General features: G+C 38.7%; 1 protein-coding gene and 1 long non-coding RNA gene across 6 annotated transcripts in view; one reads left to right on the top strand and one right to left on the bottom strand.

Moving 5' to 3' along the window:
* LOC123984199 (cGMP-dependent protein kinase 1) overlaps window positions 1-10,176 on the top strand; it is an 88,353-nt gene that overhangs the window by 9,943 nt on the left and 68,234 nt on the right. The window lies entirely within an intron of this gene.
* LOC123984209 overlaps window positions 1-10,176 on the bottom strand; it is a 63,357-nt gene that overhangs the window by 8,851 nt on the left and 44,330 nt on the right. The gene's annotated exons all lie outside the window — the stretch shown is intronic.

Raw genomic sequence — 10,176 nt, 5'->3', positions numbered from 1 at the left:
GGGAGTCTTTGACGAGAGCGATATAGTGATTGTGTCTGGTTAAACAAAAATGATCAAACAGAGATCATACTCTTTAAAAAGGTAGATCTCTGTTTGGTCCTTTTCCATCATTTTGTCATTACCAATCTGAGCCTGTCAGTGGCAAAAACAAGCACTTTAGTGGACAAACTCTGACATTGCGCAATTGCCTGCAAGGATTACGTTACAGCCCTGTCTCACTGCTGCCGACTGCAGTGCGCTGGCTCAATACTCGTCCATGGTCCCGGTTGTAAAATACCAAAGTTACCCTTTAACTGGATCTGCAGGGCTGCGTCTGGAGAGCTTTAAGATCACCTTTATGACAACGTTGGAAAATAAATGAAAGAGCGTTATTGATGGGTTTCTGCAGGTCGATGAACTAAAACTCAGAACTACAACACTTTGTTATGCCTTATCATTCAGTCATGTCCCATTTATTTTACTTTGTATGATGCTGTGTGCCAGCAGAGTCCTTTCTCTTCCATTATTTTTTAGCAGAATTGTTTCGCATGTTTTTATTTTTAAATGAGCATTGGTGATGCAGAGTGTGAGAGCTCTTATGACAGGGACAGCAGCACGACGTCCACACAGGCGCTGATGGGAATTGTGAAAGGACATTTTTGCTACAAGATTTGTGACAAGCAATAGGCTACTGTTACAAAACGTTCAGAGTCGTTGTCCCTGAGAATAGATTTGACCTCAGGGAAAATGGCCTCAGTCAATGACTCCACAATGTAATTGATCATTACATAGAGGTGAACTGGGAAATTTACAGACATAATACAGATTAAAATCTAGAAATCTAGAATGTATAAATAACTATTATTGATCACTTTCTCTCTAAAACCTTTATAACTTGCACTTGACAAACACCTGCACGGGCAGTGTGAATCTAAAAAGGATTCAAAATGTGGAAATTCTCCTCAAAACAACATGCCTGAACAATGGTATTCTTGTTGGTTGGTATATTGGCAGTGACATTTAAAGGTTAATATTTTACCAGGAACAATACTAATATTGATTTTTGCTCCTATTGTTTCATATCAGCCACCTATTTTGATTACTGGGTTGGCTGGTCTGATTTCCTGGATGCCCCATTCAGCCAAATATCGTTAAGACTAGATCTGTGGGAAAGTATGACTAAAATAAAGAGACAGCAACTTTGCTAAACTTTTTAAGTTCTATAATTCTATAAAAACACACTTGTCACACTTCTCAAGCAAAGGCAGAGGTAGGATTTGTCAAATCTGAAAGGACTCTAGAGACAGGTGGTGTCTGTTTGGAAGGCAGCACGAGTGTTATGGCTGCTTTCTGTCTTCATCTGGTCTTTAGTGAGTCACTGGGTTGGAATTCGAAAATCCTTTGCGGCTAAGAACGAAGAAAGAAGTTATTATATTAGGGAGATGACGCAGTCATATTATCAGTACACCAGCAGAGGTCTTTCACTGTGTTTTGTTAACTATGATGGAAATGAATACTGTCGTCTTAGAGTAAGTGTAATTGTATGAAGTATAATTTAAACAAAGCTATAGATGTATTTCTAGATCAATAAAAATGTTGTTAGCTTTTTCTCCCGTGATAGCAATGCCGGACGGTGCACCACTTTGGTCCAGACTGAAATATCTTAACAAATATTGAATGGACTTCCAGAAAATTGTGGACATTTCATGAACCCATAAGATGAATCCTACTGACTTTATGACCTGCTAAACTAATGAAATTCCCATCAGCCTCAGCTGTAGTTTGCGTTTTGTGCTAATTAGCAAATGATAGCATGCTAAGACACTACACTTTGTAGTAACTTAATGTTACATTGTCATTGTGAGTATGTTAGCATGCTGACATTAGCATTTCACAGAGCTGCTAGCATGCCTGTATACTCTTACTATCTGTCCTGATATCCATACTTGTGGTGTTGAACGTGTTCATGCGGCACACGAGTAAAATGCTACTTACTCAAATATAACAATAAAATAGTCACACAGTCCATTCTCTGCAGATGTAAGTAAATTTTGCTTTTCATATGCAGGAATTTTGCTTGGAATATATTTACATTGTTGTATTGGTGAGTTTACTTTAGCATCCTTAAGATCTGAGCACTTCACTTTACTTCCACCACTGTTGCAAGAAGGACGTCACTCGTTGCTCTTATCTGTAGACTGCAGAGAGGAAGTCAGATATGTAAAGAGTATAACATGTAATAATGCAAATGAAATGCAAAACACAACTGTGGCCAATACAGTGACATGAGATTAAATTTTGGGGAATTTGGGGAAGTACTGGACACTGTAACAAAAAAAGGGATTGTATCTTTAATTTACTTACAACCGCTGAAAGAAATTAGAAAACCACATCCTGGATTTCTTCTATTAGAATCCACCAGTTGTGGATGGAAACAGGAAAAAGAAACAGGTGCAGTTTTCACAGAAAGCCAGGGCATGAACCTCCTGATGCTGAGCCATCTGTGGACCTTTCCTGAACATGGGCAGCCATTGTGTACATAGTGAGCAGATTTTAATCTCCCCTTGTGACGAAGGCTGTGAGAAGTCGATTGTATGAGAGGTGAATTGTCATGCTAGGTGACAAATGAGCAAGTGTCACACTGACATGATGAATACGTTCCTCTTGAGCGTAACAGAAAGAGAGGGACACTTGATACAAATCTGTAAGAGGAAATAATTGTTATGGGGCTTTGTGATTTCCTTTCTGGCAGTGATAGAGGAAAGAGCTGTAGAGCTGAACTGTAATTTAAAAAAGGCTTCAATTCAAAACAGTGGTCATGTGCCACTAATAACAAATGTTTGGTTAATTATTCCCCATTTTAAAATCCTTAGGGCAGGCTTTACATATTTATCATCAAGGAACAAGCTCTCTCTTGTCGCCCCCTAACTCTCGTGTCCCAGTGTGTCCCTTGCCTGCGGTTTTCACCCTAACTGTCACTGGCCTTGACTTGTTTTGCATTGAAAAAAACAAATGCCATAAGCATTAGCCCAAGGGGTGACGACTTTGTGCCAAGGTCTGTGAAAACCCATCATGGTCTGTGACTTTATAATCCACGCTGACAGAACGTCTGACTGTGCCATGCCATCTCAAACACACAGCTGCGTCAACTCAACATTGCACATCATTTTCCTAGCAAATGAAGTGTCCACTGCTCAGCCAGTAGTGTCATTGCTTATTGAGACACGGCAGGCTAATCATTAACGTTCTGCCACGGGGCTGACAGCGTTCATCATGTAACCATATGAGGTAACCATATGAAGTAAACTCCACAAATACAATTTGTTTTTATAACTGCGTTACATTATTGCTTTCCCTTCAAATATAACATTTGTAAAGCATACATAACTTATTTTCCCCAAGTGAAAGACTAGACTGATATGTCAGAGCCTCCACGTTTAACCAACCTCAGAGTAGTTAGCGTTTGTTGCAGACACACCTGATAATTAAAGATCACACAAAACAGGAGCTGTAAGAGACAGAAAGGATCCTGGCACTGCTGGCATGATGAGGCTGCCTGCGTAGCCGTTGCTATCGTAATGAATAAGTTTGTTGTATTTTGGTTGCATCCACAGGGCTGTAACTGACACCGGCCCTCTTTTAAATTCTGACTGCAACTGAGACAAAAGCTCACGTTTCCATGGAGATGACAGAGGTGTTTTGATTGCCTGTGTCGTCCGTGAAGACCCATACAGGTGGCTAATGATGATAACAACTAGTATAATCACATTCAATTACTGTCGAGTATTTCCTCGATAATAAAACCCTCATGAGTTTCTTCATTATCATCATTCAACTTAATCTAATGAAACAGTGTATGCTAATACGAATAGGTGGCTCTGGTTCTACCTGCCTTCTAGGAACATTGTAGGTGACAGAGTTCTGACAACGTTACGAGTAAGCTTGTTAAAGGTGTAACAGAGCCTAATCCTTAGCGTTGAGAATAGAGATTTGGTGATTAGTTTAGATGGAACAATCGCCGCACCTGTTAGTTTTAAAAATAACTCATCGTATATGGTTTTGTGTTGTTAACCAGAATAAGCTCATATTGATTAAGATTGCACACAAGTTATGGGAAGTGGCTGACCTGCCATTTCTGAAGGTTAGCTTTAGTGATTAAGATAAAAAATGTTTATGTTTGGGGCTGCAAGTACTGACTGCGTTCATTGTTGATTAATCTGCCAGTTCTTTCCTCAATTAATCGTTCGACCATTTGGTTTACAAAATGTAAGGAAACAGAGAAAAATGTCAGTTCCCCACTACAAAATTTGGCATATTTAAATTGCATGTTTTGTTCCAGCAATGGTCATAAATCAGTGGTAGATTGCAACTAAGTACATTTACTGAAGTACTTCACTCAGATTCTGTTTTGAGGTACTTTCTTCTATTGTTGAAATGCATTTTATGATACTTTCTACTTGACTACACTTTGGAAACAAATATTGGACTTTCCCTCCACTATATTTATTTGACAGGTTCAGCTACTTGCTACTTTGCAGATTCAGATTAATAATACAAACTATAAACCAACTAATGCATTATGAGGTATTATTATGGATTAAACCACCCAGCAGTATATAAAGTAGCCCCACCTTTACCAGCTGCAACATTAATGTGACAAACACACAAATGCATCACTAATTAATATACAGTGAAAGATTATTCTGAAATCTGCATAATGAGTACTTTGACTTTTGGTACTTTCAGTAGATGTTGATGCTTAGACTTTTGTACTTTTATTTAAATAAGAATGCAGGTCTTTAATTTGTAAAAGAGTATTTTTTACATACATTAACATTACTTTTCCTTAAGTGAAAGATATAAATACTTCCACCACTGTCAAAAACCAGGCATTCAGTTTACATTCACACTTGTGCCCACTTTTCTGTTGATCGACTTATTGATTATTTGACTAATTGTTTCAGCTCAATTAATCTTTAGATAAATAAATGGTTAAGTTTAATGGTTTGGTGTTGTTAACGTAACAACACACATAACTACAGTCTGGCTAAGAAAGCTTAACTGAACAGGCCTTTTCTGTTCGACGACATCGTGATAACATGATGTATTGGGGCTCTCTTTGCATTTAACTTTGCATTTATATTTGAATATTCACAGAAGATCCCCACGTTGCCTTGTATCTTTAATCCTGTATGAGAAGCAAGTGCATTCAAAAGGAAAAACAACTATCTGTCCCTCACCGTATGTTTTATTTAAGTGTAAGGGAGGGCAGGCAGAAAAGTGAGGATGGTAAGAGTGGTAATGTTACAGTATGAGTCGGCTCTAAACCCCAAGTGCTCACAGTACATTGACAGCTTCTTTGACAGGCTACTCAATTCAACCCAACCACTGATGCACTGGATTTTATTCAAGTGAAGGTGTTCAGGGGATTTGAGAGTATGCCCAGGATGTGACATTTTCTCAATACAAATTGGATAGAGTCCCAATTATTTTATTTGACCTGCTCTTAGGCAAGTCAAATATGATATTCTGACAGACTTGACGTTTGAAGGGAGGCTTAAATGGCGTCCTTTAATGTCTGAATGGCAGAAAGGAACAATGTGTGTGTTTTGAGGCTTATGCTGAAATGCTCCTCCAATCATTTTTTTCTTTTCCTGCTGCTTTTCCTGAGATTTACCTCTGAATAACAATGAAAAGCAATGTTTACCCATTGTAGCTTGATACTAGTTTCTCTCTATAAGGGGAGTATTTGATGTTATTTTTTTTTTTTAATCTTTATGATATGACACTCAAGCTGTTTGGTAAACATGGTTATGTGTGTAAGAGACACTAATCTGTTTACATATCTCAAATCAAATATAAACAACATTGGCAAATGAGATGCACAGGTTGTCTATTTACATGTCATTTCATGGCATATTTTTCCTGTCATAATCCCCTTTAGCTTCTACAACCACGTTATCACCTCTCTGTCACCTTGTACTTTACCTTACAGGCTGAGTTATTAAAACCTGACATGAAAACCGATCTCCAGAGCCCCTCAACATTCACTATTTTATTTGTTTTTATACTTAGGTAGGTAGGTATAGAGTAGGTTATAGAGTAAAAATTGAGTTTTGTAATTCCCTTCTGCTCCCTTCTGCTACATAGCAGACAATATACATTAATAAAGAATCAATTATGAATGTTGTTAGGGAACTGTCAGCCCTATTGTGAAATGTATTAGTCCTTCAACCTGACAAGCATCTTAACGAACTAGCCACCAGCCAAAATAATCAACTGGCCAAAAGAACAATCTACCAGTTGACCAAGAATCAAAAGAGACAAAGTGAATAAATGTCTTTGTGTGAGGTTCTGACAGCTGTTACGGTTTAAAGCACTCATCTACAGGCTGGAGTCCCTCTGTGCTCACTGACCAATGAGGCAGAGTAAAGTAAAGGGAGATGGGGTCCTCTCTCATCTTAAGCAGAGCTTAGAGATGTAATCAACAGGGGCACCTGAGTGTGACTTGGTGTCATAGTTGTGAAAGGACACAATATGTAAAACAAACTGGAAGCACTATAGTTGTAATAGACGCACTACTGCGTCTATTACTGCTGCTCCTACTACTATCTAATGCTGTTAATAAAACATTGACTGATGTTTGTAATTATTATGATATATTCGCATATAAATAAGATGATATGAAAAAAAAAGACAATCCACTGGCTTACAGAAACAGTGCACAAACCCATTGCACTGCATTGTTGCCTGGCAACTTAACTAATACAGCTCAGCAAAGTAAAATGTTGAAGCTCAGAGATTTTGGTTTGATTGGCTTTGGAGAACACAGCATAGTTAATGTTCGATGCAACAGCTGCTACCTTTTGTATCTTGACAGCACTTTACAGCAGCCAATTGTAGCTTAGAAATTAACCTTAACCCACTGCCCCGGCTGCTGAAAGGCATCTCAGGGAACTCAATTGCAGTTATTTTAGAATAAAATTTAATGCAAGATCGTCTGTGTGTGTGCATGTGTACTTACTTACTTAACATGGCATGCAATACCATTATTACTCTGAAATTGATCTCATAAAGCTGTCCCTCTTTAAGCCTATCGGCTCTCATGATAACTTTAATGAGGCTCTCAGTGGAGGTTTATTAAGACGTCACCTGAGGAAAAGGTGAGGGGTCTGTAATTAGAATGGCATTTAAACATTCTCCCTAGTTATCACACACACACACACACACACACACACACCTTGTCATCACACACACACACACACACACACACACACACCTTGTCATTCACTTGACTGACAGCATTGTCGATGCATCAGGTGTGAAAAATCAATTCTTGTGAAAGAGCCCGCAGGAAATTTTTACCTTCTGGCATCATGCAATGTGATTTCTAATTCAAAGCTGAGACAGTAACAGTGAATTAACCAGATAAAAAGCCTCTATAGATCAGAGCTACATCAGAAATTGATTTTTCATACACGAACAGCGGTGAAAAGAGGGCAAAACACGTGGATAAAAACAGGAAATAGAATTTTCTATACACTATACCATATTTAGGTAGCATTTGGACTTTCAAGGTATGTAAACATACACCTGCGTTTGCTGACATTCAATAGCCTAATGATCTCACCTACTTCTATCAAGAAGAATATAACTTCAGCAAATGTGCCATTTATGTGCAAATACTGTGTATGCGTGTTGCAGACTAATAATTTCACCTAAACCGAGGAGTGCATCATCTGCCCCGAACACAAAGTGAAAAATACAAGTGTCGTTTATCATTTCCCCTCTCTGCTTCTAAGTTGTTCCCTTTGTCACTCTCTCTTTCAATGTCTCTCTCTCTCACACACACATACACACGCAAAGTTAGAAATGATCAATTCAAAAGGCTCAAATATCAGTCATGCATGTTTCCCTCTCCTCCTCACATTTGACCCCAATCTGTCCTCTTTTCTCAACTTGCTCATCACTTCTTCTTTTCCTCTTCTGTCTTATTCCTCTTCACCCACCTGTCCATCGAACCTCATTTTTATTCAGCTTTTTTCTCTTTTATATTCGCTGCCTTTCTTTCCTATTCTGTCTTCACTGTCTTTCCCTCTTCTCTGATTAACGTGAGATAGCCTTTGTCCCCCCCCCCCCGAACTCTAAAATAAGAATTGATCTCCATTTTCCCTCCACAGAGGCTGATGAATACACCTCAGAGCAAGAATTAATGAGTAATTTGTGAAAGATCCCTGAGCCTTTATCCTCTTTGTGTCTAACCTCGCTTTTGAGAGTTCCTCATCTGGAAAGATGATGAAAGCTGTGTGTGTCTGTGTGTATGCGTGTATTTGTGTGTGTGTGTGTGTGACATAAGAGGAGCAGAGGAGGGGGAGACGGAAGGAAAGGCGGACACAGATAAAAAGAGCTCACAAGCATATGAGCTGAATATTATTCTGAAATGTTTGATTCTCCATTCTTTGCTTCATTATATACTGTACTGTACTGTGTGCTTGTTGCGGTGAGTATGTTTGTGTGTGTGTGTGTGTGTGTGTGTGTGTGTGTGTGTGTAGTTGAATGTGTGCATGTTGAGCGGACCTAAAGTTGCATTAATGTAATACATGTGGTGACATAAACAAAAAAATGCAAGGAAGGAATTTTTGCTAAGCTGAATCTTTTGTTTTATTTCAGTCGCCCATATTGTTTGTGATAAAAATAAAATCCACTTTCGCTCGAGTCGGGGGGCTTGAACCTTTTTTGGCTTCTAAAAGGGGGAGTTACAGAAAAAATTTGAGAACAGCTGGTGTATGGGGAGGTGTTGGGCATAGACTCTGAGTAATGCTTAGAGTCTGCTGTGACAGGATAAGCTCTGTGTTTGCTGAAGTTTAGACTTGAGGATACAAGATAGGGCAATGAGTAATCTGGCCTGCTACAGTGGCAGACAAATCCTCGCTGTCACCCCTAGACTAACATGTGCACAGCACACACACATGAAATAGTTGCAGAAATAAAGCAAATGTGTTTATGCACAGGCTCTAAACAACATTGTTACCTGAGGACAGTGTGACGATGCCTTGAAAGTTTATGTAATCCTTAAGATTTCAGTCCTGGTTGATGTGGTGACACCTGTAGTTACTGGTGGTAACAGCAAGTGTGGTTTAAGACTACAGATCACAGAAGAAACTTAATACATATTTGTACCAGGAATGTGGCCCAGTTTGAAATACTGCAAATATATAGTCACCATTGTAGTACCTCATTTGGCGACAGGCAATGACAGAAATCGATATCTAGTATATATATAACTTTAAGTTACATTCTTTAAGAAGCCTTAATAAGGTGAGCTTGGAAAGGCCAGTTTCATCAATCACTGTCACTGGACTCAAGGTTTACAGGACTTTGAGATAAGGGTTTCTTTTAAATTTCTCTTCTCTCAATGCAGACTTTTTATTGAGTCTCCTGAGTTAAAATTCATCTCTTTGATCTCTTTTTGAAATTTGATTGCCTCCGCCAAATACTCTGAACCCCAGCATGAGAATCCTCACATAGTTTTTTTGTGCAAAATACAAATCCCTGTTATAAGCTGACTGTGTGTGTGTATGTGTGTATAATATTTTATCTAAGCATACACAGAAACTGTAAAATTATAGAGTCGGAGCATATCTCTGTTGTATCTTAACTATCTCAACTTTTCCAAAACAAGGAAAAACAGCCTTAAGCTTTTTTGACATTATCTAAGGTTAAAGTGGTCATATTGCTCTCATTTTCAGGTTCATAATTTTATTTAGGGGTTGTACCACAGTAGGTTTACATGGTTTAATTTTTTAAAAACACCTTATTTTTGTCATCCTGCACATTGCTGCAGCAACTCTTTTTACACTGTCTGTTGAACGCTCCGTTTTAGCTATAGAGCGAAGCATCTCACTTCTATTGATCTTTGTTTGGAGTTGCACATGCACAGAACCCAGTTAAGGACTACTAGCCAATCAGAAGCAGAGTAGGGCGGGTCCTGACAATACGGTAACCTTGGCTTTGGTTCAGCTGTACATGTTCCCGAACCAGCTTCGCAACCACGACTGGGAAAAAAATGTTTCAGAGTGACAAGTTATTAATTTGTAAGAAATGGATCTTTCATACGTAACGTTTTAACTGTGCTCTGTCTCTACATCACAGTAACAACATCATGTCCATTGACTGCCTGGAGGATATCTAATGTTC

This window comes from Micropterus dolomieu, linkage group LG15 (genome assembly GCF_021292245.1).
Source record: "Micropterus dolomieu isolate WLL.071019.BEF.003 ecotype Adirondacks linkage group LG15, ASM2129224v1, whole genome shotgun sequence".
Taxonomy (NCBI): Eukaryota; Metazoa; Chordata; class Actinopteri; order Centrarchiformes; family Centrarchidae; genus Micropterus; species Micropterus dolomieu.
Note: the sequence above shows the minus strand (reverse complement) of the source record. Positions and strands in the feature narration are given on the sequence as shown.